We start from the raw sequence: 27,187 nt of genomic DNA on the forward strand, positions 1-27,187 counted from the left end.
TGGTCTTCAATATTGAGAATTTAGTTCTTCTGCAGGGAGGGTGAATTTCAGGTTCCTTTGGTTTCTCTGAGAGACGGTGTCCCGATCCGTGAGGCAGTGGGGTGCAACCTCTGGAGGGTCTGACGGCAGGGGAGCAACGACTGTTGTAGTAGTTGGGGTGGATTGAGAGGATGGAAGACTTCATTCGTGTTACGGTAGATATAAGATGTGTTAGTTTCTGTTTGTGACACCGTTGTTTCAGCTGTATGAGGATGCTGTGGACGATATGATCATTATCTGTTAGATCTATATATTATCTGTCAGATTACTCCTTGCCTTTTTCTGTCATGTAGTGTCGTGTAGTTGCCCTCCTATTTCATTTGAGTCGTGTGCGTTTCACTCAGCTGGGCTGTTACATGATGGTCTGTTAAGTAAAAACAAGTATTAAAGCAGGAAAATCAGTTCTAGTTTGTGATTGTGTTAAAATGCATAGGTTGTGTAAGTAAAAGCAGAAGCAACACCCAAGCCTTAGTTAAGGTCCAGTGTGTTCTGCCTCAGAGTTTCTCCCGCTGGGATGTGTTGCAGTGAAATGGGCTGGCTTGATGGAGCGCTTCCTGTGAGCTCAGCGCTGGGGTTGCATGCACTGAACTTATCAGTCTTTGTGTTCGCTGGGGGAAACGGCATTCTGAATAGCATGAGGGGTATGTGCATTATTTAAATACTTTAAAAGGTTCTGATACGATAAAATCTGTGAAGTAATAGTTGGTGGGGTGTGGTACCTGCAGCGTGCAGCTCAGTGCTCTGATACTTCTTTCTCCTCCAAACAGAATTTCCCAAAATAGAGATGAAAATGTGGTAGCTTTAAATGAGAGTTTTATTACGTGGTAGGTTGGCTGTACATTAAAAGGGGGAAAAGTCAGTAGTATTAATGCAGATCAACAGTATCGTAGCTTAATTTCTACGATACCTTGTAACAGCAGCAACTTTTTTTTTTTACAGAAGTTTGAAATCACATTTTCTCCATGTTTCTTCAGATAATTGTTTTTCATGGTGGCTTCAGTCAACTTCCTTAGCATAAAATGTGGAAGCAGCTAGAAACTCTTTGGCCATATTCCCTCAGTTCACCATGGTACAGGAGAGAAAAGAAGGGTCCATCTTCCTGGGTTTTGGCTGATACAAATACAAGCAGATGTAGCAGGGATAAGTTGGGAAGATATCAAAGGAAGTCTCAGAAGTCCAGAATACAGACCTGGTTTGTGGAAACTATTTCCTTTTCCCTGTTGCAGCTGTTAAAATTTTCTGTATTTGCTTTTCCTGAAGTCTCTTGCCTTTACAGTGTTAATTATTAACCACTTTTTCTTGATCTGAGGGGGAAAAAAAAAAACACGTTCATGCGCCTTCACACCTCCCGTTTAAGAGCCTGATCCCAATCTTGACTGGAAATCAGTGGCAAATCGTTCTTGTGAACTTAAAATCACAATGAAAATTGATAGGTTTTGGGACCATGTCTGTCACATTTTCCAAGCTGAACCAGTGATCCTATTAGTGATAATTTCTCTTCAAAACTCTTTATTGTGTACCCAAATTTAAGCATGACTGTATCGAGGTATCATTGATGCCTTGGTCTTCTGCTTTGGTTAGCTGAATGAAATTGTTTTTTGAACCATGTTGACTCCATTTCCATATCTTGGTGCAACTTTTGCATGAATCAGATCTTCACTGAAGTAATTGAAGTTGACAGCCACTGGTATTGGTTTATGCGGTTCTTAATGTTTTGTAACACTGTTTTGGTACGTGGTGAGTTATTTTATTTTTTTTTTTTAATTACAATTATAGTTTGTTTAATACTGTTTTTAGAAAGAATGAGGAATTGGAATGCTTTCCTACCGAAAAGTTAGGGCAGAGGGCTATGGCGAAGTGCAGGAACATTCCCATATAGCTGATACTCTTTAGTTTCCTGCTCTTAAAATTTCATGGAAGGAATGCAGTGAGAGAGACTTGCCAATTTGGGTTGAACCAGGAACTGTGAAATAAAAGCCGACCCAGACAGGACAGTTTTTATTCAAACCCGAGCCTCCGTTGAACTGTCTGTTTTTGTTCCGCCCCTGGCCCTGCTTCACTCCCCCACCTCTCTTCAAATTCACAAGTTTTTAAATGCAGAGATGTTTCTAATTTAGAAAATTATTTTGGCGTAATGAACTAAAACAGAAAGGAGGGGAGTAAACTGAGGGAGGTCAAAAAACAGATGGAAATAGAAAATCTGAAAACATCTAGTAAAAAAAAAAAAAATCACCCTTGAAATAATGTAATCTAAATGCTGAAATTATACATCTGCTCGGCAGCTGTGCATTCCTCAACCAGGGGTTCTGCTGCAGAAATGGCATTGGTAAACTTTTTCTCAGAGTTTCAGATGCCGTTGTATAATATTTATGCCGCTTCGGAATAGTTCAGGTGATGGTCTTAGAAATCTGTGGAGGGGAACAGAGGTGGAGGGACGAGGTGGTGAAGCAGTGTGAGAACGCCCTTTGTCAGCAAGCATCTGTAGCGTTCAGCCTGTCCGCTGCACCGAGGTCTGTGACTTCCTTTCTCAGTGGTTCTTTGTGGGTATCTTTTAATCTCTGCTGGCTTGTAATTTCAAAGGTGAGTTGGTCACAGAAAAAATAACCAAATAAAAACACACGGAATGACAGTGCACTAGCAAAAGAAGAATGGTACAGATAAAGAAACCAGTCTCAAGTGTTTTGCTCCCAGCAATGGCCAGCATTAGCACTCCGGAGGAAAGCATGAGACAGTCTGCAGCAGGCAGCTGTGGAATTACACCACTCTGTGGCAGCTTCTCCCTAAATCCCAATAACCCGAAGCTACTGGAGACATTAAATATGTTTATGTATCCACAGCATGTTTCTATACACTATCTTAGTATTCTGAAGAGTTCTGGTTTTAATTGAAAATGTCTTCACGAGCAATTAAGATATAAAAGTGTGTAATTTTACATCTTCCTTGGCGCTGCTTTTTTCTTCCTACTGTTCTGATAGCATTGGTTTTAATCAGTTGCTCGTTGATACTGAAATTTACTTTTATGAGAATAGGCCTATGAGCACAGGTTGTAGAAACAGCGATTTACTCAGCGTAAGAGCCTGTGATTGCCTTTTGTTCTGTAAAAAAGGTTACAACCAAGATAATTTTGCTTCAAAGAATTTGGGCCCAAATTTTAAATATTGAGTTTATGTAGCGTACTACTAAAGGTGGTTTTTTTTTTTTTCAGAAATTGAGAAAAGAAGCTCTGAGTGAACTGCAAATACAGGTGACAGTCTCCAGAGGATCTGAAAGAGCAGAAACAGGGCTTGGGGCAGGAGGGCTCGGGCAGAAGGAGACAAGACAGTGGGACAGAGAGGAAGGCTGGATGGATTCGAACTCTGCAACACAGGAGGGGGTGAGGTGGGCACTGGGTGCTTCCTTCCCCCTGAGACAGAGAACTGCTCGTGGTTCTCCATTTAGTACTGCATCGCACCTCTTTCCTTCTGTCTGTGCTTTTCCTCCGAGGAAGTAGTTTGCTTTCCACTGTTGTCATTTTTTGTTTCTCACTCCAGCATCTCTGACCTCAGCACAGTGTGATAGGAGGTTTCCACTGCTGAAGTTTTGTCAGGATGCCGGTTCCCTCCACGCATTTTACTGCTTGTATTTGCGTATTTTGATTTGACTCCACGTGCCACGTACTGTGGGACGTACTGGGAACAAACAGGAGAAATCAGAGGCCACTGTCCCACTGAGATCCTGCGGTGGTACAGGCTGGGGGCTGGCCTCGCAGAAGGGCTCTGGGGTCCCTGTGGACAAGTGCACCATACACCAGCAAGGTGTGCGTGCTGCAACGCAGGTGAGTGGTGTACTGGGCTGCGCTGGGAAGCATTGCCAGCAGGTCGAGGAGCATGGTTGTTCCTTTGGCTCAGCACCAGTACATGACAGACGGTGGCTAGTGAAGGGCCCTGGTGGTGCTAAGGGACTGGAGGACCTGTGTGTGAGGCGGGGCTGAGAGAGCTGGGATAGCTCAGCCTGGAGAAGAGTGCTCAGGGGTGTCCTACCAGCCTGTGTCAATACCTGAGGGGAGCGTAAAGGAGACTGCCCCGGAGTCTTCTCGGTGGTGGTCAGTGGCAGGGCACAAAGTACAATAAAGGAAATACCATTTAAGCATCAAAAACACTTCTGTGCTTATTCTTTAAAGCCTGTGAGGTTGCTCAAACAATGGCTCAGGTTGCCTGGGGGGCTGAGGAGTTTTCCATCTTAGGGATACCCAGAACGTGACCGAACGTGCCTCTGGGCAGTGTGGGGCAGCTCACACCACTGTGAGCACTGGGCAATCTCCAGGGGTTGCTTTCCACCATTCTGTGTCTCTGTTGGTAGAAACCTCTTTTTTGCTGCAACCTCTTTTAGCATAGACAAATCTGGGTATTCCCTAGGTATTCATTCCTCCTTAAACCCTTGGCTTTTCATTACCTCTCCTTCTGCATTTCTCAGAATATTATCTTTCAGTTTAGCCTTTCATTCTTAATTTTTTCAGGCCTGCTGCCATGTCAGTTGCAATTTCTGTTGGTTAGTTTCAAGTTGGATGAGTAAGGGAGCTGTGTCTCTCAAATATTTCGGCTGTTGTGTGGAGTGAACGGATCCTCTGCCTCCTCCATCTACCGTGCCATTAACCTGGGCTAGCATTCGTCGTACCCCTCTAAGTTAATTCAGGCCGCTAGTACAGCAGACGACTAACCCAGCCAGAGGGAGAATCAGCGTGTTACTTCTGGATTAGCAAGTTAAAATGACTTGTGGAAAGACGTGATGAACCAGAGCTGGTGCAAAAGGAGGCAGGGTGGGTCTGCGCTGTTGCGAGAGGGAAGGAAGGGAGAGAAGGGAGCTCTTATATCTACCTGGTTGTTTGCAGAGCTGTGCCTGAATGTATTCAAGAGAATTCATCTAACAAGCGTTATGTGATCTTCCTGAGGGAAGGAAGCTTCCAAGTTTTAAGCAACTCTACCAACTGCATTTCAGACAGGACTTGAGGGGAAGGCACTGTTCTTGCTCGGTTACTCGTCTGAACTAACTGGAAACTCGCTGTCCTCCATACTGGCTTTGCCACTTGCTCTGGCTTTGAAAATAGTTGAGCTGCTAACATAACTTTTTTCTTTTTTTCCCCCCTCTGTCTGCAGAGTCACCAGGATTCAGAATTTTTGCTCGGTCTTTAGTATTCTGGCTAATGATAAATAATTTTCACCCCTGTCTGTTTTTGTTGGTTTGTTTGGTCAGTTTTTTTTCTTCTTTTTATAAGTCTGCTAACGAACTTCTGTCTGCTGCAAAGCATTAACCAAGTGTTGGAATGCGTAATTTGTCACACAAATTACCAGGGTCAAGAGTTTTAAGGGGAATCACTATGAATTTGCTTTCTGCTCATATTACTATTTTAAATCTGTGTTCTCTGAGAGAGAGAAAGTGAAGGTGGCAGACATGATGGTAATACTGAGTATTATAGGCATGAGATATTCAGAACTAGGCCAACTGGTATAATGAACTATGATGTGTGTATGCAAGTATTTGCACACATATATGCACAGACTGGGGAACAGGCATGCAACTTGTATAAGCAGAGGTCATACCTTTCTTATTAGACTTTCAAGGAACAACAGGTATTTGGTTAGCAGTATCCAGTTCATGAAGTCGTCTTGAAGTTAGGAAATATTTATGTCCGCTGAAGAGAACAAAAGGCCAAAAAGCCCCCCCACCCAAAAAAGGAAGAAAGGTAGGGGGATAATTCTATCGTGTGTCAATAATGGATACAAAAGAAATGAGGGGAAAAAGTAAGAAATTTGCAGTTATTTGTACAGCGGAAAGGTACTAACAGCTTCTTGGGAAGCAAGTGGCAGGGCCTGTTCCATTTTGTGTGTTCAGGAATGATTTGGAAAGGGGAGTGGACAGTGATGAAACTTGTAGAGGATACAGGGCTCGTAGACTTGCTGTAGCACTACTGAATGTCTGGAAGACAAAATACTACACTAAGTGCAATGGGATTTAATTCTGATTGGGGGAAACAGACTCAAAAGTAGGTATTAACATTCTGGGAGATCTTGGGTTGGGTAGTTTTCTGAACAGCTCTTCATTGTGAAGATCTAACTTTAGATTGTAACTACCTGCTTACAGTTATTAAAAAGTCTTAAAAGTCTTCATTATTATTATTATTATTCTCTTCCATCCTCTTCTTTGTCTTTGTTTCTGCTGTCAGTTTTGCATCAGAGCTAGTAATTGTGGTCAGGTGGAAGGTCAGATTTGCTTGCTGATCTGACTGAAAACTAACCCCTACAAAAAAGGCCTGGATTTTCAGCCCCTCCAGCTCACCATGAGACCAGATGTGAAGTAATGCGAGAGGAGGGGCAGCACTTCCCTTCTTGCAATCAGCACAGTCTCAAATAAGCTTAAGCCAATTTTGAAGCAGCATTCTATGGAGTCATTATACGTTTTTTTTTTTAAATGTGATTATGCAGCTGTGCACATTGATTATACATAAACATGCGTATTATATAATTCTGGTAACACAATTTCAACAATCCCATTAAAAGTAGAAGGTTGGGGTTTTTGTTACTCTTTTTTTCCCTTCTCCCAGTAGTACTAATGGGATGCAATACTAAATAGACATGGGCTTCTTGAGTCGGGGAAAGGAAAAACAACTGAGAGGGAAATGTGAAGGTAATCTATCAAACCTTAAATGATGTTAAGAAATTGATAGGGAATAATTTTCACCACTTTTTTTTCTTTTCCACAACATAAGGAGAGACATGCTACAAGCACAACAAAAGGTAGAGTTCCTTGCCCCTCTCACAGGGATACTGTTGTTGAAGAGTGAATGGAGAAATGTGTGGCTTGGGCCAAAAGCATCGCAGGAGTTCAGGATGACACAGATGTGTTGAAGGAGGTGCCCATTAATGGCAATAGCGTGGTGACTTGTAACGTGGGTTAGGGACTGCGTGGGCTTCTGGGGGGGGCAAGGGAAGGTGCTGTTCCTCCCTTCTTTCCCGACAGGTCTGGTTACAGGCAGTGTCCCAAGCAGAGGACTCAGCCAGACATCTGGTACAATCACTATGCTAATCCTTAGGCCTTTTATCACGCTCACACACACACCCAGGCACATCAGCTTCTCTGCTGTGTATTCAGAAGTGTCTTTAACACCTCCTTTTTGTTACATTGCGCTGGCGCTGGCGTCTAGCTGCCTTCATTGACACATTCATTGGGTTTGGTTTAATGATATTGCCATCAAACGTGAAGTAACATGTTTTTGCTGTCTAACTTGTCTTGAAGATTTTCTGTTCAGGTATTTTATTTTGCTTAGTGTGGAAAGACTGATGATATAGTTTCCTGAGGACTGCAGCTTTACAGCCAGATAGGCTTGCATTGATGTCTGCCATGAAAATCTGCTAGACGAATAACTAACTAGCAGACTGAGGGCGGGTTTATGTTACAGATAAGCAAGCCCAGCAGCGAGGTGCTCTAGAAAGGCCAGTTCTGCGCTCATTACCACCACCCATGCGGCTCCTCACCTTTCCCTTTTCAGCAGCACTGTCATGCCGCAGGAAGTCAAACTACTGCCTGAAAGCTTTTTTCTTCTCCTTCTATTTTTTTTATTTCTTTCCCCATTGGCTTCGCTTTTTGCCAGTCCAGCATGGTAAAGCTGAGGGCGGACCGAGCACCGTGTTGGCCTAGGGAATGCCCCTTGCAGCTGCAGCGTGCCGGCAGCATTGGGTGCTCGTGGGCACAGCTCAGTGGGAGCGTTAGCCATTTGGGAACGCTGCTTTTCATTGCCTGGAACAATAGTCTGCCCGTGTAACTTCTTAGTGTACAGTGAGCACGTTCTCCCCTCACCCCCTTGGCAAAAATGAGATGAGTAGAAACTTTGTCTTCCTGTCCCCACATTCATCTTAGTTCTTTTCCTTCTGCAGTGCTGTTCTTTGCTTCGGTTTTGTTAAGTGTTTCTGTATCTGATGTAGTATGTAAGATTTTGGATTTTGGCAAATCTCTGATCCTGAAACTTTAAAAGACAGGCTGCATGTATCAGCAAGCTTGAAGGTTAGGTGTTCGGTAATATTATGGAGTGGATGTGTCACTGTTTTGATTTCAAAGGACTCAAGCTGTGTTCGTGTCCCCAGAGATGAAGGATATTACCATCAGAAGTGTTTGGTAAGCTTGTCGTGCCTGATGAGGGGAAGCACATGCAGTCCAGCCAGCGAGACATTGTTTGGCACCAGGAGATGTGGGAAGGAGACTGGTAGAGAGCTGTGGTTAGAGGAATATGCATGTCGGTAGAAAAGTGGCTGCACTGCAAAGGATGGTGAGAGTGAAATCCTACAGGATATGGGGGGACAGCTGGAGCAATTGCATTGGGAAAATATGCATACCATAAGAAAGCATACATCTGTAGGAAACCAGGCCTTCCTAGGTCTGTTGCCTGCTGTGCAATTTGTTTGATGGGTGGTGACTTTTTTTTTCTTCCTGAATGGAGAGAAAACTTGAAATGAAAAAAGTAGGAGAGATGTAAGAACCAAGAAATACCATGGTAATTGGCTTCGTGGCCAGGGCAGGAGTCGTCACTTTAAATAAGTTCTTTTGTTCTGTTTTCTTCGGGTAACCCAAGCTTCAGAAGAACAGAGAAAACAATAGAATCTTTATGGAGCAGCGTATATTCTGTTCCCAGATCCAAGCAATTTTACATAGTCAAAAGGAGCTTGAAAGGGCATAAATCTAGTAAGTGAAATGCGGATGGTCTTTTCTGTGTATTATACAGAGCTGGCTCATAGCTATGAACGGGGAAATATAGTTGAGAGCTAAATACAGTATACTCAAATGTATTTTCCAAAGAACTGCTGCACTTGAAGCAGAAGACTTGCTTTTTGACAGTGGACATGATGGAAATAAATGCCATCTTCCCAGTGCAGTTGCTGTGAGAGAATAATCTAAAAATAGCGTTGAAATGTGCAACAAGGTCCAAGGAGTACCCATGTTTATACATTAGTATGTATGCAGTCCGCACTCCTCCGCCTACCAAACCCATTATATTATCCTAGAAAACAGGTTTTGTATAAACTGCCTGTTACAGGGTCACTTATTCCTAAATATGTTGGATTTGCTGAATGCTTTTGCACTGCATTTTCTTGCCAGTGGGAAGCATTAATTATTGTCCAGAACATGCAGCTTTGGGAGGTATACCAGGAAATAGTTTATCCTCGTGAAAACTAATTTCCCAATTGCTATTGTTTTTGTTTATTTTAATTTGCAGAGTACAAGTTTCTAAAAGCATATTTTAATTATAACTTTTTTTAATATATTTAGTTGCATGTTGCAGAAGACTTCGTTTTTGAAAACAGTAACATAGGCATAACTTCATTTGGTTAGACTCACTTCAGTTATAACACACTAGGACTACTTGGGCACAGTTATATTACAGATTGGTGTCTAAAGTGGCGCTTATTAAAGCTGTGGATGAAGTTCACAATTGCATTTCTCTCATGAAGTACATTTGGAAGGATGGTTGGTTTAGAAGGGCTTTTGTCAGGCTCCATATACACCTAACCTTAGCACAATGAAAAGAAGTTAGAGGATGTTTTCCATTTCAGTACTGCTTTTTAACAGTAATTATTGTGCAACCATTTAACTGTAATTTATGTTGTCTCTTTTCTGCTGATAATCACCATTCCGCTATGTATTTTTCTTTGATACGTGGTCTGTAGCTTTCAAAGAAGGTTGTGATTGTGAAACCACAAAATTTGTTACAAGTTGGTATGTTTCCTGACATTACTTGTCATTTATTACAATAATTTCCATGCGACTGTTTTGACAAAAAAAAAAAAAAAAAAAAAAAAAGGGAACTGTGTGAGATACACAGATCAAATAACAACCTAAAATAGTGGATTCATTTTAGACCTAAAAGTCTGGGGAAGAAAGCAGAACTCTAATCCTTCGTAATTGTTCTCCCTTTTCGATATGTTCTGGGAGCTTAGCGTTTTGGGGATTTTTTTTGGTTATCTGTTCAGTTTTGTTTTTTTCCACTCCAGTGACTGGTTGTAATCTTTGCTGGAATGAAATCTGTGTTGAAGTGAAGTACTGAAGGCATTTGTGAGTGTCCTTATAAAACTTCAGAGTCATATTTTCCAACTGCTCTCTTGGAAAGCAGTGCACCAGCAGAGAATATCTTCAATAAAATATGTGGACATGTTTTATTTTAGGGTAGTGGGTTGTGTTGAAGACTTCAGGATGACTGTATTTTCAGTGCCCTCTTTATATATAGTGCCCCCTCTCTCTCTCTCTCTATATATATATACAGTGCTTGTGTGCAGTATACCATTAAAAGGTCCTGGGGACCAGAACGCAATCTGTGGGAGAGAAGAGTTGACATGTAAAGAAAAGGAGAGAGGGAGGCACAACTGCAGAGAAGATGCTGAGGATGGAACTGTTATGTCAGCCGTCTGGAAAAGACTCAACACTCCTAACGTTGTGCAAGCATTTAATATCTGTAGGGTAATCATGTTATGGTGGTTTGAACTTCAATTTTAATGTGTAAACATACTTGCTTTTCCACTCCTGACCACCAATTTGAATACATTTTATTCCAAACGAGTAAGCATTATTAAATATATTTTAAAAGAAAAATAACTGATTGTTTACTTTAGAATATTTGGGGAATTTCCTGTTACCTTGAGGTTAATACAGATACATGATGTAAAACAGAAAATACAGTTAGAAATCATGATCTTGCTTTGAACTTTGGATATCAGATCCCAAGTTGTAGATCAGAAGTAACTGTTTCTGAAATAAATTCAATAGATGAGTAACAGATAAGAGCTGTAATACCTTTTTGTTTGGGGGTTGGGGGGGGGGGGGGCGTGGGGAGTAAAGATTTAGAGTTTTGCATTATGGGAAAAATAGAAGGTGTTGCATGTAATGCGTACAGGAAAACAAATGTTTTGCTTTCTGTAAAATAAGGTCTTGCAAATTTAAGTCAGCATTTGCAGTAAATGAAGATACTGTGTACTGTGTAGAAAGTGGTTATATTTTGTAAGTATCAAAGGCATCTGTGTAAGATTTTTATTCTGATACATCACCAAAACCCCCCACCCCCCAAAAAAATACTCTGAATTTATTTTGCCTAGATTGTAAGGGTAAAATAGTTTGCTCTTGGTGCCTCTTATACTTACAGTGGTTATTGGTTATGGTCAAAAAATATCCATAGCATTTTGTTGTGTGTTGTTTTGTTTTTTTTTTTTGGGGGGTGGAAGGTGTTAAATGTATTAGAATATAGATAAGGGTGATATTTATAAACATCCAGTCTACTGTAATTTCTTTTCCATGTCTTAGGCCTTCTGGAAGCCCCCATCATAGTGGTATTTGACCTCCCTTACTGCATTCTGGGGTTTTATCATTAAAGCACTGCTCCAGTTCAACATCTCCCTATTAGAAATTGTTTCCATTTTGTAGTTGGAACCAGAACCAGAAACTGAGAGTTAAGGATTGTGTATCTAAAGATCCTTCAACTCTGAATTTCCATTGCTGACTTCTTACATATGTTCTAAAATCTAGGCCCAGAACTTGATGACAGTTACGAGTTTCTGGCAGCCTTTGTTGCTAGTGAGATGTGTTTTTACACGAACAAAGCGATTCTGCAGACACAGAATACACTGTCTAAAGGTCTTTTCCTGGTAGAGGAGCAGAAGAGTTGCCACCCTTACCAGCGTTTTACACAGTCCTGTTTAGTTAAGCCAACAAAAGCACAAACCACCTCCTATGAAAGTCGTGTAAGAAGAAAGTCAGTGTGAGCTCCTTGTCGTACTGATGCCCTAAAGACTTGCAACCCTCCCAAGGTGCCTTGAGGGCTTTTTTTTTTTTTTTTCCTGTTCACTGTTCCTGATAGAATAACATTTGGTAATGTGTTGAGTAAGTAAAATTACTACTGCTGGAAAATGTTTTTCAGCGTGTTTTTTTCTTCTCTCCTTACACTTGTGCTGTTACTAGAATGATTGATTACTTACTTTCTGCAAGTCTTTGTCTCTTTATCTAGTAGGATAATGGCATCGTACTAATTTCAGTATGTTCAGAATGGTAAAAATCTTGGCTATTTTGTTTACAGGAAAATACTCTGAATTGCAGCTGCCTTTTTCATGCTACAGAAACGCTGTCTTAAGAGAGAAAAGAGGGAAAGGGTTTGTCTGTGAGATCAGCTTTTGTGTTTTCTTGAGGCATAGCTTCGTTGTGGTTATTTCTGTGCATGTGGGAAGGTGACAACTTAGACTTTGTGGTGTAGTTGCATTGTGGACTGTATGGATACAGTTTGAAAACGAAATGAGTTGATGACGAAGTCCCTTTCATCTGGGGTTATGAAGCAGCATTGTTCTGGAGTGGGGGGGGGGGGTCCCGGTTCTGGTACACGAGGCTTTGCTAAGGCACAGCACTGCTCCTGTTCTGGGTGCAGTTTATGTTCCCCAGGTCACCGACAGCAAGGGGCTTGGAGCCCAGCTGGGGCTGGAGGCAGCCTTAGGGAAGCAGCCCCCAGGAGCAGGCCGGCCTTGAGGGACAATCACTGGGCACACCGGCTGCAGGCGCCGGAGCCAGACGTGCGGCAGGCCCGGTTCCTCCATTTTACTTCAGGAGAGGCACGTTTATTTTATTTATTTTATTTTTTTTAAAAAAAAAGCTCTCTCCCGTGGTGGCAGAGCAGGCCCGGCCACGGGGCCATTTTGTGCGGGCGGCTGAGGCGCTCCCGCCGGGCCGGGCACGATCGCGTTACGGCCCCGCGCAGCGCCCGGCCCCCGCCCACGGCCCCCGCCCGGCGGCTGCGGCTGGGGCCCAGCCGGGGGAGGCCCGGCAGGAGGCAGGGAGGGAGCGACGGAGGCAGCGCCTCGGCCCCGGCCCTCCTTGGCTCTGCTCTGCCCCGAGGAAGCCTGCTGGCTCTGGGAGCGGGGTGCTGGATGGGTTTTCAGCCGGGGCAGGGCTCGGAGCTGGCGCTGCGATGCCGGGTGCTGCGGCCGTGTCGCGCTGCTGCCCGCATCTGCAGCGTAACGCACCTACCGAATCGGTGTTTGCAGAGGGATGGAGGTTGGTGTGTTTCGCTCGTTTTCCCCCTCTCATGAATACGAAATAGCAATTTGAAGTAGTGTGTTTTAAGGATTATGTAATTTCCATTTAATGTCTGCCTTGCAGCAGTGCTGTTCCTCGGAGGCTGTGTACTTAGCACGCACTTTTTAAAGGTTTCACCACTTAAAAAAAAAAAAAAAAAAAAAAACCTTCAGTAGAATATCATTATGGCTTTTTTTTTTAATATAATTATGTTTGTATTTAAAGTTTCAAGTTGACTTTGGAACAAAATGCTCTGTGCAGTGTTTATTGCAGTTGTTATGGTCTAAAGATACAGCAATATCAGCTTTATATCTGCTTCGCCTCTAGGTCATTAACACATCTCCCGTGTGCTTCTCTGAGGCTGCATAAGTATTTTCAGGTAACAGAAAGTAAGGGTGAAATAAAAAATTGGAATTCTGACATGTGCTTTTGTGTTTTTTGTTGTTGTTGTTACCTCCACCCCCCACACACGTTTTTTGCCTCTACCTTCTTTGTGAGAGCACAAAAATGAAATATATAATGACTTCAGACTTGCTTCAAGAGCTCAGTGGAGCTCTGTTCATGGGTTGTCTCATCAAGGTTACAAAATAGCACGTCTATTGGAGCCTGGATGGTGAACACTGTCTATATATCAAGTGCTGTGAAATGTACAGAACAAATCATCTGCAAAAATATAACTTGTTGGGGTTGCATTATTTGTAAAATAATAAGAAGCTGTTAGATCATGGAATTTTTCATCATGGCATGTAACCTCTTTGTAGCAATAGAGGTAAAATGATCCTGGTTGTGGTTAGCAATGCAGCTCTCATCAAAGGAATTCCTTTTATTCTCCTCCCTCCTCCCAAAAATAAAAGCAATCGCCCACTGAAATTGGGAGTCCTATGTCAAAATTCCCCAGTTGTTTTAGTTAGCTGGCACAAAGCACTCACAGAGTATCTTGTTCTGATGAAAATTCTTTCTAGAAGCTGCTGCTGCTTTATCCCTGTACTCTCCCAGACCAAGGATCAAAATGTTTCTTTCTGTTTCACTGCAGTGAGTCTTTTCTGTCTCTCCCCTCTCCTACCAGAAGTGTCTTTCTTCTCTGCCTGAACCTCAGAAATCTGTTCTTCACAAATTACTGTCTGCTGCACACGTTTAAAATGTGAACATAAACTCTGCAGGAAGGTTGGATTTACCCCTAAGAGTGAAAATGAAAAGAGACCTTCCATCTCATTTCCGTAGTGAGACTGGATATAGTAAAAATAAATGACTTGATCATCTATTCTTTGGCCAAATTTCTCTTGGTGTTTGCTCAGCTCATTGTGACCTATAACTGTCCTTGAAAATGTGTGTAGTGTTGGCTGAAAATCTTTTTATTCCAGAAAAGCAGCATGCAGTGGATGCAGCTGCAGAAAATGCCACAGAAAACGACTCCAAACGCACTCGTATTGTATTTTACTTAGGTACTTGTGCCAGGTCAGAAACTTCAAGCGGCCTAGTCCTGATGGTGAACTCACTGTGCTGAGATTCAGGGCGGACCAGTGGATGCAGAGTGCTCTGTAAAACTACATCACCAGCACCCAACTTCTGCCTTAGTTGAAATAGCTGCTGCAGTTGGGCTGAAAGCTAGCAACAGGCATATCGGAATTATGTAGCTTCTGCCCACACACGCTTACCTTGCAAAATGTTTGCATAGATCTTCATAAAAACACTTCCCTTAATGTGCCGTGGCAAGCAACAAAATTATTTTGGCACTAAAATAAATTGGTGTTTCAGCTAACAACCGTGTAGATGGATGTTTCCAGTGTTGCTTTCTCTGTAAAATTCTCAGGTGTTTGTTCATTTGATAGTGCAGTGAGATAATGGCCAGAGAGGTGGATCTGCACCTTTCGCTGCTTTTGTTATATTCCATCCAGCAACTGTGACGACTGGGTTAAGTCATTTCCTTTGTACTGAGCTGAGAGAGAAGTAAGCTGTCAAAAAAAAAAACAAAAACAAACAAACAAAAGCCCTACCCCAAAACCATCACATCAGTTACTTGAGGAGCTTCATCCTTTGGTGAAGTGAGTACTGTCTCTGGTCTTTAATCGGGGGGTGGCGGAAAGGGCACTGTGGGACCCAAGCTAAACCTCATGGTTTTGGCTCATGGTTTTGGCAGATGGGATCAGAAGCCCTAGCCAGGTGCTGTGTTTGCTCGGCCTGCGAGCTGTGGGCCCCTAGGAGGGGAGAGCCGGCCACAGCGGGATGACCTGTGGCTGAGGGAGGACGGGCCGCCAGGCCGAGGTGCTCAGTGCCTGCAGAGCGATGGCGAGTGGTGGCCTGTTGGGTGTCCTCAGCCACCTGGCACGTGTTCTGGGGAAGGTGGAGCTCGACTCTTCCTGGAAGTGTATTTTGGAAGGGTGAGAAATCAGTGGTTACGTGTTACAGCAGAGTAACTTCTTACGGGATTTAAAAAATAATAATAAAGCCCAATTAGAATGGTGAAGTACTGGGGGACCTTCCTGAGAAGTTGCAGCATTGCTGTTCTTGGAAGCGTTCAAGGTACTACTGGGCTAAGTCCTGAGTAACTCAACTTCACTTTGACTCTTTGGCTTTGTGTTGGGCAGGAGGTTGGAGTAAGCAGCTTCTAGAGGTCCCTTCCGACCTCAGTGGGGTGGCGGTGCCACTAGCAGCAAATCAGGCACGTGGGGTTGCTGGTTTGTGGTAAGTGGTTACCTTGTCTGCCTCCAGAGCCCCGTCTGACAGCTCGCTTGGTGGATCCTTCCTATTTGGCATCGTTTCACTTGACTTAGTCAGCGGAGGACAGGAGCAGGAATCTCTTGACATTGTCAGGCACCAGCCATGTATGTTTACCTGTCTGCCATGGTTAAATTTGATTTGTGTGGCTTATCAGGAAATTAAAATGCAAAGTGGAACTTCAGTGTTTAATTTCCAAGTGTACCGGGATCTTCTGTTTGTTTCACAGTTAAGAGAAGAACTCAGCTAGTAGACATGGCATTGAGTGATGGCTTGTGCTTAGGGTCAGATGGGTGAGCTTTTCTAGTAGGTCTTTCTTTAGAAGGCAACCAAACAGAATTTATTGTTTTTCATATCATTTCTAAAATTAGGTACTTGTCGCTGGAGCTTGTTTATTTCAGATGGCCTGAATTCGAGCTTTCTGAAGGTTTAGGTTGCGGCATGAAGAAATATGTAGACTATTTATTCTGTTTATCCCTCACTTGTGGTAGTCTTATTCCCTGATTTAAGCCTGTCTGTACACAGAGAACTGAGGCAGGAGAGCTGCCAAATGGTTTAGTGCTACAGGCTATCTGAAAATCTCAATCTGAATATTTTGTCAGTGGGAGCTGTTGGGTGGATGCCTAGCATTTTTTTCTTTTTTGTCTGACCACTTAATTGTCTAAATAGATCTGGGCTCCTCTTTTATTCTACATCTTAGCATCTGAATTAACAAAAGTAGCTGTACGTAGTCTTGTGCTACAACAATTCCTTCTATTTTTTAAAAAATATCAGTGTTTGTGACCTGGGAAAGGGAACATAATACGATGGATGGTAATTGTTGTTTGTTTCTAAGAGCATATTTGAAACAATGGAAAGACTTTAAAAAATGCTGAAGTTCTGAAGTGTTTCTTCTGTCAGTGTTAGATTTGGCAGTGGTTCACAAACACAAGAAATAGTATGCCAGGAAAGGAGTAACTCTTCATGTACTTCTTGTGAGACCCATGATTTTTCTGCAAACATTAAAATCATACTGTAGGACTTAGAAATAAACTCCCTGCCCCCTCCGCTGTTAGGTGAGCTAATCGTAGATTTCTTTCCTCCTTTTGTGAGGTAGGATTTGAAATGGCTGTATGTGAAATTGTTGACCTGTAAGTAATTATTTGTATATATGTAACCAAAAACTTGCAGCAAATTTGTTCAGCAAACGTCTATGCACATAGGGTTTTCTAACTCAAACGACAGTGATATTTCTGCAATAATCACTAATAAACTCTGGCAGGTTTTGAATTGGTGTTCTGACTATCTGCAAGTCTCACACGAGTAAATCGTTGTGTTTTTTTTTTTTTTTTTTTTTCAGTTGGATTTTCTTGGCTATGTTAGCAGATGTCAGTGTTATCATCCAACTCCCCAGAATCCTTTTTAGTTTAAATGCTTAAATTAAATTGTTAAAGAAACCATGTTGGAACTTGATGGAAGACCAGAAACCTTGAGGCAGATTACAGAAGTAGAGAAAATTCCCCATATACTGAAGGCATGAATCTTCTTAACCTGCTGTTCTTTGTCTTTTTTCCAGGTATAAACTGTATACTGGCATTACGTAAGACCTGTTAGTCTATTGTCCTGTGACTTCATCTTTCAATTCTGACAGATGAAAAACGACAATTTTTGTAGCACACATACCTAAATGTATGGTGATAACTTCAAAGGGCCAGCGTTAGCTTGCAAATCATGTTTATGTGTAAGGTGATGCATATGTGTTAAGCCAGAAAACAAAATATTCCTTTATTTATGTTCTACATTGGTAGCATTTCTGCAACTGTTACTTCTTTTATATAGCCTGTTTGGTTTTTTTTTTCCCCTAAACATCATTATAAGGTGGAAATGTAAACATTTAATATCTTTCTCGGCTTTTATGTAAAACTGTGTATTTGATGTTTTTCTTATTGTTAATTAAAATTTACTGCAGCATCAACAAGAAATAGAATGAATCCGAACTGGAAAGCTTTCTAAAGTGTGGCTGTATTTTTATCAAAGACAAGTTAAGAAAATGTCAGGCCAATACAGTTAGTTGTCCTGTAGCAGAGGGGGTTGCTTATTTTGTTTTGTTTTTCCACTTGGATTAAGCACAGACTTTAATAAACAGTCCCTTTCCTTGGAATTCCTTGGGATTTGAGGTTTGCTTCCTTGTCTTTTGTCTTTTTTTTTTGTTGTTGTTGTTGTTTATCATTTACTTTTAAATATCATTGCTTTCAAAGTAGAGGTGCTTTTGCAGAGGATTAGATAATGAAATTCCTTCCCCCGATATTCTTTGTAACAGCTATATTGGAAAAACTTCACATATAAAAAATGGCCTTTTTCATTATTTTATAGTAGCACATAAACTGAATAGCATCAGAGCAAGCCCTTTTTACAGTGGAAAAAATAAAGATAATAAGATGTATGTAATAAAGATAAGACCGGCATCTTCCCATTATAGATGTGCACTGTTTCTCAGTGCCACAGTAGCAGGAGTCATGATTTCCAATAGTTCCTAGATTCTCCATAAACTATTCTGGTTTCACTGTTGTTGACAGTGGCTTGGAAGGCTCTTTATCTGCTTTTCAGTGGCAGCTGTGTATCCCAGGGGTGTTGTATAATTGGTGTTTGTCACAATTATTTATCCTAAAAACATAACATCGGAACATTGTAAAGTATTAAATGGGCTTTTCTGTTTGTTCAGCACCGTATCCCATCTTGCTTTTAAGTGAAAAGAAGCCCTTGTAGCTCATCAAAATACCTCCAGCTTTAGGTAGCACATAACCTATTAGAACTTTTAACAGTCGTGACCAAATGAAAGAAAGAGCAGCTGCCTAAAGGGTGAGTTTAGTGGAGTAATTGGGAGTCCAAAAATACCGTTTTAAAAATGTATATTTTTATTTTGTTTTAAATCACCTAGGCACTGAAAGACCGGTAGAAAAATAATAGAGTATCCCTGCAATAATGCAACAACGGTTTGTCATTACTCTGTGGACAGTGGGCGATTTGCTCATGAGCTGTAGCTCTGTGTAGGGTCAGCACACCTGAAGCAGCGCATCAGGGCGGTGGAGCCCTGGGGTGGGCGCTGCCTGGGCTGTGCGGCCAGCTGGAGGGCTGGAGCTGCTGCATCAGTTCCTGGAGGAGCGGTGGCTGAAACAAAGCCGTTCCCTCTCCACATCCTTCCCTTACCTCTGCCATGCTGCTACACAGCATTCTTCCTATTCATCCCGTTCAAACTATAAATATTTCCAGTTACTCAGTTGTTTGAAAGTCCCTCCTGTACGCATTGCTGAATGGACGAGCTTTGTTTTGTGACCTTTGAAGCTGAGGGAGGATGAAATCTTGTTCTTCCTTCCTCAGCTGGTACAGAAAGGTACAGCTTCCTTCTGCTGGTAGTTTTTGGCTTAACCCACTTGGTACGTTTAAGAGCATCTCGATCATCATGTTTTTGAATGATCAGCTGTCTTTTTTTTTTCTTCTTCCTTTTCCTCCCCCCAGCAGAGGCAGGTAATAGGGCTCCAAGGCTGGTTTTGAGTTTGTCAGTTCCAGGATCAAGTTACAATAGTGCGATAAGGATTATGAATCTAAACCACTGCTATTTTTCAGTATCTGAGAATGTTCCTCTCAAGAACTTAAAAATGTTTTTGCTACTTATAACAAGTAGGGAGGAACTACAGGCAGGTCTCAGCTTATTTAACAAAGCACACACGCATACCTCCCCACCCCAGCCAGCCAAGGAAACCCCACCTCCCCCAGACTAGTTTGCCGAACTCTGCATTTAAGAACTGGTATCACCATTGAACAAATTGCAGCGTATTAGGTTCTGTTGACAAAGAGATAAACCTTACCCCTGAGTGAGCACGCAGGCAAGGAAAGCCCACAAGCTCTTCATTCATCACAAAATAACCTGAAGCCATTCTGTGTTTTTGCAAGCCTTGGCAAGACTTAGCAGGGATGCTGTCAGGAGTTCTTTGCTTTGGATAATGTGAATCTGTGTCCCTTGTTGTCGCTGCCCCCATGTGTTCCCCAGTCCCTTCTCTGCTTTTAAGAAAGACCAAGACCCATGTAGTCCAAACTAGTTGGACGTTTTGTTGGCTTGACAGTCTAAAACTCATTTAATCAGATCACTGAATTACCATAAAACACTCTTGTTTATTAGAGACAGACATTCTGTATATCAAAGAACTCGAGTATTTCTGGGTCTCACCTGACTTCCAGACATACATGCGCAAGCAAAATATATTACAGCATCTTGAAATCACTTGTTCCTGGGTTTCCTGTAACTTCAAGGTCATTTGTTTTGTGTTGTTTTTGTTCTTATCCCAGATATTCTTTCTAACTAAGGATGAGTTAGATTATGGAGATACTTATACTAAACTAATGGCAGGCATCTGCTCCAGCAACTGCCAGAATATGATTGCATGCTTCTTTGATCAAGATTTAGTTGCATTGCTTAGATCTTTCAAGTTCTGTTTTCTTCTTAAATATGAAGAGCTGTAAGCTTGTTACTGACTTGTGTGGTTCTGTTTAAATTACTCAAATACTTGTTCCATTCCAGTTTTGAGAATATATTAATGTGAGAAGGAATGTGCAAGAGCACTGCTTTCATGCAGCACAACTTCTATTTAAATATTCATTTGTTTCTGCTTGCTTTGATAACTTTCCTTGTTTTATCTCACGACTCTTTAGAGCTGGCACAACCAAGTCATCTGTTCTAATCTTCCTCGTATGCTTGCAAGCTGTTTCCTGACTTGAAGTCGTGTATACTTGAACAAATCACTTGAAGTAAATGCAGTGGCGTATCTGGGTGCATGCTTTCTCATGCAGAATCTCCTTCTGTTAGAGGAAAGCCGAGGAAGTCACCCATTTTTGACCCTGTGTTGAGCTGGTAGGGCCAACAGTTTGAAAGGCTGTGTACTTCTGTGGGGCAGAGTGAGAGGTGTTCAGAGGGAGCCTGCTGATGCCTGACAGTGTAATTCTGTGTCAATTTCTTCTTTTTTGCAAAACTACTCTTAAAGAAAAGGATGGTTATTTCAACTTTCCTTATACTATGTGGCTTACTGGGAAGGGGCTATGTTCTTTTTCTGTTTTAAATGCAGCATCTTACAAATTCAGATTACTTGAATCTACAGCTCCTACATTTTTCCCCAGTTGTTCCCACAGTTGCATTTGGGGTTTAAACAAACAGAAGTGGTCATGACTGTGTGTATGGATCATGTTCTTTTGTAATCCTGTGTAATTGTGTGGTATTGGTGTTGGAGTTTGAAATTGATATGTATTTGTGTAAAAACAGGCAAAATATTAATTACCAATCTTTTATAAAACGCTTGAGGGGAAAAATGACTTCATCTGTCATTTCCTTTCATTTTGCTGTTGTGCAGCATCTTACCTTTCTTCACCTGAACCAGGAGGTTGCTACCCCGAATCTGGATTCTTTTTTGTTTCCCACAAATACCTTAGAAACTATCCGTTAAAATCTATCAGTACTCCCGAGTGTCACATACTCATCACGTGGAGAATGCTGAAGTGCCAGGAAATCATCAGCGAGCTGAAATTCCTTTCTGCAAGGAGGATGGAAATTAATTGGCCTTTGGGTTCAGTGGGAACGATGTTATGCTGAGAAGGCCAACCTGAAAGCTGATGCTTCAGTCGTATATCTATTTAAAGTATGAAACTATTCTGAGGAATGCTCCCTTTGGTGAGGCTTATAAGTCATATGCAAGCTTGTCACTTAATTGTAAACCTAGATGAGGCTGAACTTCTTCAGAGCCCCGGAGCTGTTTGTTTGGAGTTAGGCCCTTTTCTTGCTGAATCTTTGGGTACTGAAATGCATGAACTCTGTTCTGTATAATCTGCATTGTGTTATACTACAACATTAAAGCACAGGACTATATGAGGTAAGATAATCTAACAACCTTAAATGGGAGGCTTTACTGGTTTCCCCTGAATTTCACAACGCTGATGGCTATTTTACAGTTTCCTAAGTTGCTTGGGCAGCTGCTCCGTAGAGTAGGGTAATACAAAAAGTCTTTAGCTGCAGCTCTGCTTAGGAGTCACAGGGAAGGGAGAGTGAAAGTGGTCTGTGTAATTTTATAAAATAGATGTCATGCATTTGAAGTGTTAATCAGCTGAGGTTCATATGGAGATTTAGAGTAGCCTATAAAGAAGCTACCAATGTTAAACATTTCAGTGGTTCTCTTATTTCTCTTTGTATTAATCCTGGTACTTGCTTGACAATTTAATAGAATCCAGATGGTTCTCAGTGTAGAGAGGGGCAGAGGTCAGCTCTATATTTGAACTCCTTTTGCATTTTTCCTTTCTTAAAACAAGAATTTTATTCACTTATTTGGATAGAAGCTGAAATACCTAGGTTAAGGAAGCATGGAAAGATGCTCTGTTTTTTTTAGCTCTTGAATATCCCAGAATGTAATAATGAAGCAGCAGTTACTTAAGGTAATTAATCACTTAGTGTGTCTGTACAATTTATTACTTCAGCTTTTTTGTTAAAAGACTCGAGTTACAGGGTGTAATAGTGCATAGATCTGAAATAGCTCTACTTTAAGCTTTTTTCCAAGATGATTTTTGTAAAAGCCTAAATATTAATTAGGAACAAATAGGACAGTGCTGGAGGAGATCTTCCTGTGATAGTCCTTGGTCTTTGCAATGGGATTTTGTCTCCAAGGAATCCAGAGTGGTCCTGTACATGGTTGTGCTTTGTTTGGGCACAGTTTTCAGGTGTGAGGAGTTTCATTTTAGATTGTTTAAGGCAAGAAGAAATCTAGGTAAATGTCTGCCCAAGTGTGTCCTAAGTGCGCATAACTGCACTGTATCTAGTGTGTCTTCTGGCAATGGAGAATTCACTGCAGTCATGAGTGAATCAGTCTGTAATTGATAACTCCTATGAGTGTATTTCCTGTTTGAATTTAGATGAAATTCAAATGTCAGCTGTTGGCTCTCGTGCCTCTGCTAAGTAGAAAAAGCTGCTAGCATCAGAGTTTTTCTTCCTTTGTTAAGGAGAAGGCACATTAAAGCAACACCATCAGGTATCTTAAGTTTCTTGCAAGGAGGCAAGCCTTCCAGAACTAAAAGAAACATGGAAGTTAAAGCAACCAAACTTATTATATACAACTGCTATATATAACTACAAACACTATAGTTTACAAATTACGTATTTTCCTGATGGAGCATCTCAATGTTGATGGGAAACTTTTATATTATTTTATTACACTGTAGACTTCACTGTTAACACTACCGAGAACTATGTTATTGTTTTATCCTTTCCTTGAGTATGAGTCCACACGGTTATACCTCCTTGCAGATGACATGCTTTCTGCGACAGGAAATCCGAGGAGTCATGCTTCATTAGATGAGGGGGATTCTATCCCTCTTCTCTCTGTCCCAAGAATAAGTGCCATACAGTTCAGAGTATGTTTTGCTCTAAAGCAAATATTAAAATTTGTGGCTGTATTTCAGCATTCCTTTTCCACCCCACATATGCCTAATTGTTTGGCTGTAAAGCAGTTCCTCCCTCTGGCACCTTCTTCCATGGGCCTTGTGCTGCTCTCTATGAAGAGGTGTCTCTTCTGTAGGCGCAGTGGAGAGATTGCCTGCGTTCTCTGGGTCTGTCTGTGTCTGTCATCCAAAGTCTGTAGGACAGTGATGCAACCTCTAGATTATTGAATTAAAAGTCTGTTTGAAGAGAAATGTCTGACAGTTACAGTTCACATGAACATGCCCCCCCCCATTGTTGGAGTGGTTAAAGATGCATGCAGAACACCGAGCAGGTTAGACTTCTCAGCAGGCTTAAGCAGATGAGCTCTTTTCAGCTTGAGCAGTAGCAAACCTCTGGCTGTAGAGCTTTGTTGACAAAAACCTCTTCATGGCTGAAGAAGCTGAGCATCAGGTAAATCCTGCTTGCGGTGCCTCAGTCCTTTCATGGATTACGTTTAAAAATTCTTTGTGAAGTTACTTGGTCCAGGTTATAGCCAGTTTTTTACAGTATTTGTTCACAGATGGGTGGTCGTGCTACATAAAGTGGACCTGTTTCCAAGCAGTTAATTGTTCTCTGTGAGCGGCCTGTCACCAGTATTAAATACAATTTAATGAAAAAAAAAAAAAGATTGTTTTTCTTCAGTTCTTTGATGAAGGCACCAGTAGTCCTGTGCATTTGGAGAAGAGAATTTGAGAGTGATAGAAATTATTTACAGTTATTTACTTTTACTTATTATATAAATCTTTTGAACATGTAAGTCAGTAGGACATGCAAGAGGCCAGATTTGAAATTTAGATAATTATTCAGTGTCCCAGAACTCTGTCTTGAGTTTTCCTACCTTTTATTTGTCTAAGCCCTTAAGGTCTATTCTGTACGTGTTTTTTGTTGTTTTTGTTTTGGTTTGTTTTGTTGTTTTTTTTCCCCACAAATGTGTCTTTAGGTCAAGTTGAAAGGGTCCATGATTTGGTGGCCAAAGAACTACAGGCATACAGTGTTTCAGCACTCTGAACTTAAAATTGTTAGACTTAATAGTTAAAATGGCTGAGGATTTGGGGGCAGCTTTGTCCCTATGCTGAGTTACCTGTGGGTATTGCTTCCTGCATGATGCATTACCTTTCTCTAACCTGTTGAGCTCTGTTTGAGAAGTTGAGGCCATGGCGGCCTGATAGTTCAGACTTTCAAATCACGTTCCATATCATCATGCAAATGGTAAGGGGGGCAACTTCTTGTTTGTGGTCATTTTTTCCAAGATTCTAATGAGTAAAATGATGCTTTAGCAGGATCCATTTTATTTTGTTATGTAGGATTTTTCTTCTAATTTTCTTAATTCATTTTGTTCTGAAATAATTTTTGAGGAATTTTCAGGGACCAAGATTACAAGGATAAGTCCCTAGTGCAAACTTTTAAATCAAATACTTCTGATTTAATAATTATTGCTTTTTTTTTTTTTTTTTTTTTTTTTAGCGGTGATGTATATACTTACTTTAATGTATAATCTTTTTTTCAAAAAAAAAAAATACCGTTTTCTGGGGATGGGACTAATCATTGTCTGAATAACATATCAATCTTTCCATACCGGGAAAGGTTATCTGAAGGTATGACCCCATTTTTTAAACAGATGAAGGAAAGTCCAGTCCACTTGAGATCAGATGTAATCAAATGCTACCAAGATAATTTCATATAGTTTTCTGGTATAGTTCTCTGGGTTATAAAGCCCACCTTCACTTTGCCTTACCAATAGAAGTTGAAGGGTTTTGTACCATTGATTTACGAAAAAATGGCAAAATTTTAAGTTTTGTGTCTTCTCTGCTGAAGATGTATAGTATTTTTCTGTAATATCAGTTATTTGCATAAAACCAGACCATCCTTTAAGATAACCTTGTAGAACATTTTGTGCTGGAGGAATATCAAATCCTGAATTCCTGAAATTTTATGCAAGAGAATCTGCTGTATAGGCTGTGGAAATAGTTAAGTTTCAGATAAAGCACTTAGAATAAATTCTGAAGTAGTCTAGAATAATTAGCAGTATTTTTATATGCCTTTCTTTTCTGAATTTGTTATGCTACTATAATGTGTCTTAATGCCTCTAAAGAGAGCAGGGGGCTGGATGGAATCTCGTATTCTTAGCATAAAGCTATTGTGTGCAAAAGGCTCCTGTCTTTGGTTGTCTGCTCTATAGATTTTTGGAGGTGAGTCTAGTGGTTCTCCACATGGCCTATCACCATTTCACATGAATGCGTTTGTATTCTGGGAAATACGGGTGGGTCTACTGGGAACCAAACTTACATATAATATTCTTACTCCAGCTGTTGAGTCATCTATATCACCAAATCATGCACGGGTCTCTTGCAGCTTTGAGCCTCCTTACCTGACCATCCTTATTATAGTCAGTTTTTTCCAAAGCAGTATCGATAAATCATAACTAGTCTGAAGGGAAACACTTTGCAGTACATTTTAATAAATTTCTAGTGTTGATTAAAGTATGACTAACCAGTTACACAAAATAAAGTAGCCATTGTGTTACTAGGAATTACATCAGTAGGAGCCTAAATTTATGGTTTAGTATATAAATACAAACAGTCTCCTCCATGTTGTTGGTGTAACGTGCATGGCATGAACTTAATTCATACTTGCCTTGATTTAATAGTCACTGCCAATTTTAAGAGTTAATGATAATTGACTGATTCTTTTATTTTACAGTGGTGGAAAGAAATGCAAATTCTAAGGTTTATATGTTTAGCAGAACAAATTTTTATTGGGCAAGGCAAGAACTCTGTGTTTTTGTGCCTCCAATGCCAATAGGATTTTGGTTTCAGTAAAGGCCATTTAATGGAGGATGTGTATTTTTGTAGCCCCAGGGGTGGAGGATTAAATTCTGTCTCTGTGCCAGTTCCTAACTTCTGGACCGTAACGTTTCCATATTCTTTTTAAATTGTTATCATCACTGACAAAAAAAAAAAAAAAAAGCATTATGTCTGACCTTCAATTGCTTTCTGTGTGTCAGATTTAAAAGTAGAAAGGATTCATACCATAAGCCTCTTGTAGAAGACCAAGTTAAAGCTAAGACGCAGGTGCTTACATTACTTGTGAAGAGGAACACTTTTTGGGGTATTAAAAAAGTCTTTTTATGATTTTAGAATGAAGTTAATTTTAAGGGCTCTTACACTACATAAAGTCTGTTTAAGCTGCTGATAATTACTTTGTATATTCTTGTATCTCAAAGAAAAATTAGTATTTTTTTGGGTTTTAGCATGTCTAAATATTTTCTGTTGGGGAAAACTTCCGTACCTGATGGGTTTGCTCATGGTGGAAGCCTTTAACCATTCTGTGTGTGTGTTTGTGTGAGAGACTGATGGTTTCTGTGAAGGTTCAGTCACCGTTTCCATGTGCTCAGGACTGTTGTGGTCATGGCTCTATGTTTTTGGTGTGAAAGGACCTGAAAAAGCAATGGGCAGTTTTCATGTACCAGGTTTTGGTTTTTGTGTTCAGCTAATTCAGAAAGTGTGTAAACTAAGAGGAATGTTTTGTAGGTTTAAAGGCAGTGTTTTGGTAGTGTCCAAGACCATGCGACTTTGAAGTTATAACGTATGTATATAAATGTAAGATACAAATATCTAATAAATAAATAAGTAAAATCAAGGCATTCCTGAAAATCTTTATCACATTTGAATCACTCCATGAAAAGGCAGATTGAAGAAACACTTGACCTTTTTGCAGGAATCGTAGCAGGAGGAGGAAAAGGATCACCTAGCAAAATGTGGCCTAGAGGGCCTGCAGCACAGGCAGAAGGTAGATTTCACTGGTGCTTTTGTCAGAGAGAAATTGAAGCCTGGGCAGCATTCCCAGGATCAGTATTATGATAAGAATGCGCGC

The 27,187-nt window shown here is 41.0% G+C and overlaps 1 protein-coding gene across 4 annotated transcripts in view; it reads left to right on the plus strand.

The window, feature by feature from the left end:
* BMPR1A (bone morphogenetic protein receptor type 1A) overlaps positions 1-27,187 on the plus strand; it is an 82,409-nt gene that overhangs the window by 3,192 nt on the left and 52,030 nt on the right. The window contains exon 1 of one of the 4 annotated variants that reach the window (XM_068689415.1): positions 12,896-13,089. The exons of the other annotated variants lie outside the window; for them this stretch is intronic. The gene's annotated coding sequence lies outside the window, so the exon portion shown is untranslated. Of the gene's footprint in view, positions 1-12,895; positions 13,090-27,187 lie in introns of those variants that run through there. 4 annotated transcript variants of the gene reach the window in all.

This window comes from Anas acuta, chromosome 7 (assembly GCF_963932015.1).
Source record: "Anas acuta chromosome 7, bAnaAcu1.1, whole genome shotgun sequence".
In the NCBI taxonomy this organism is placed as follows: Eukaryota; Metazoa; Chordata; class Aves; order Anseriformes; family Anatidae; genus Anas; species Anas acuta.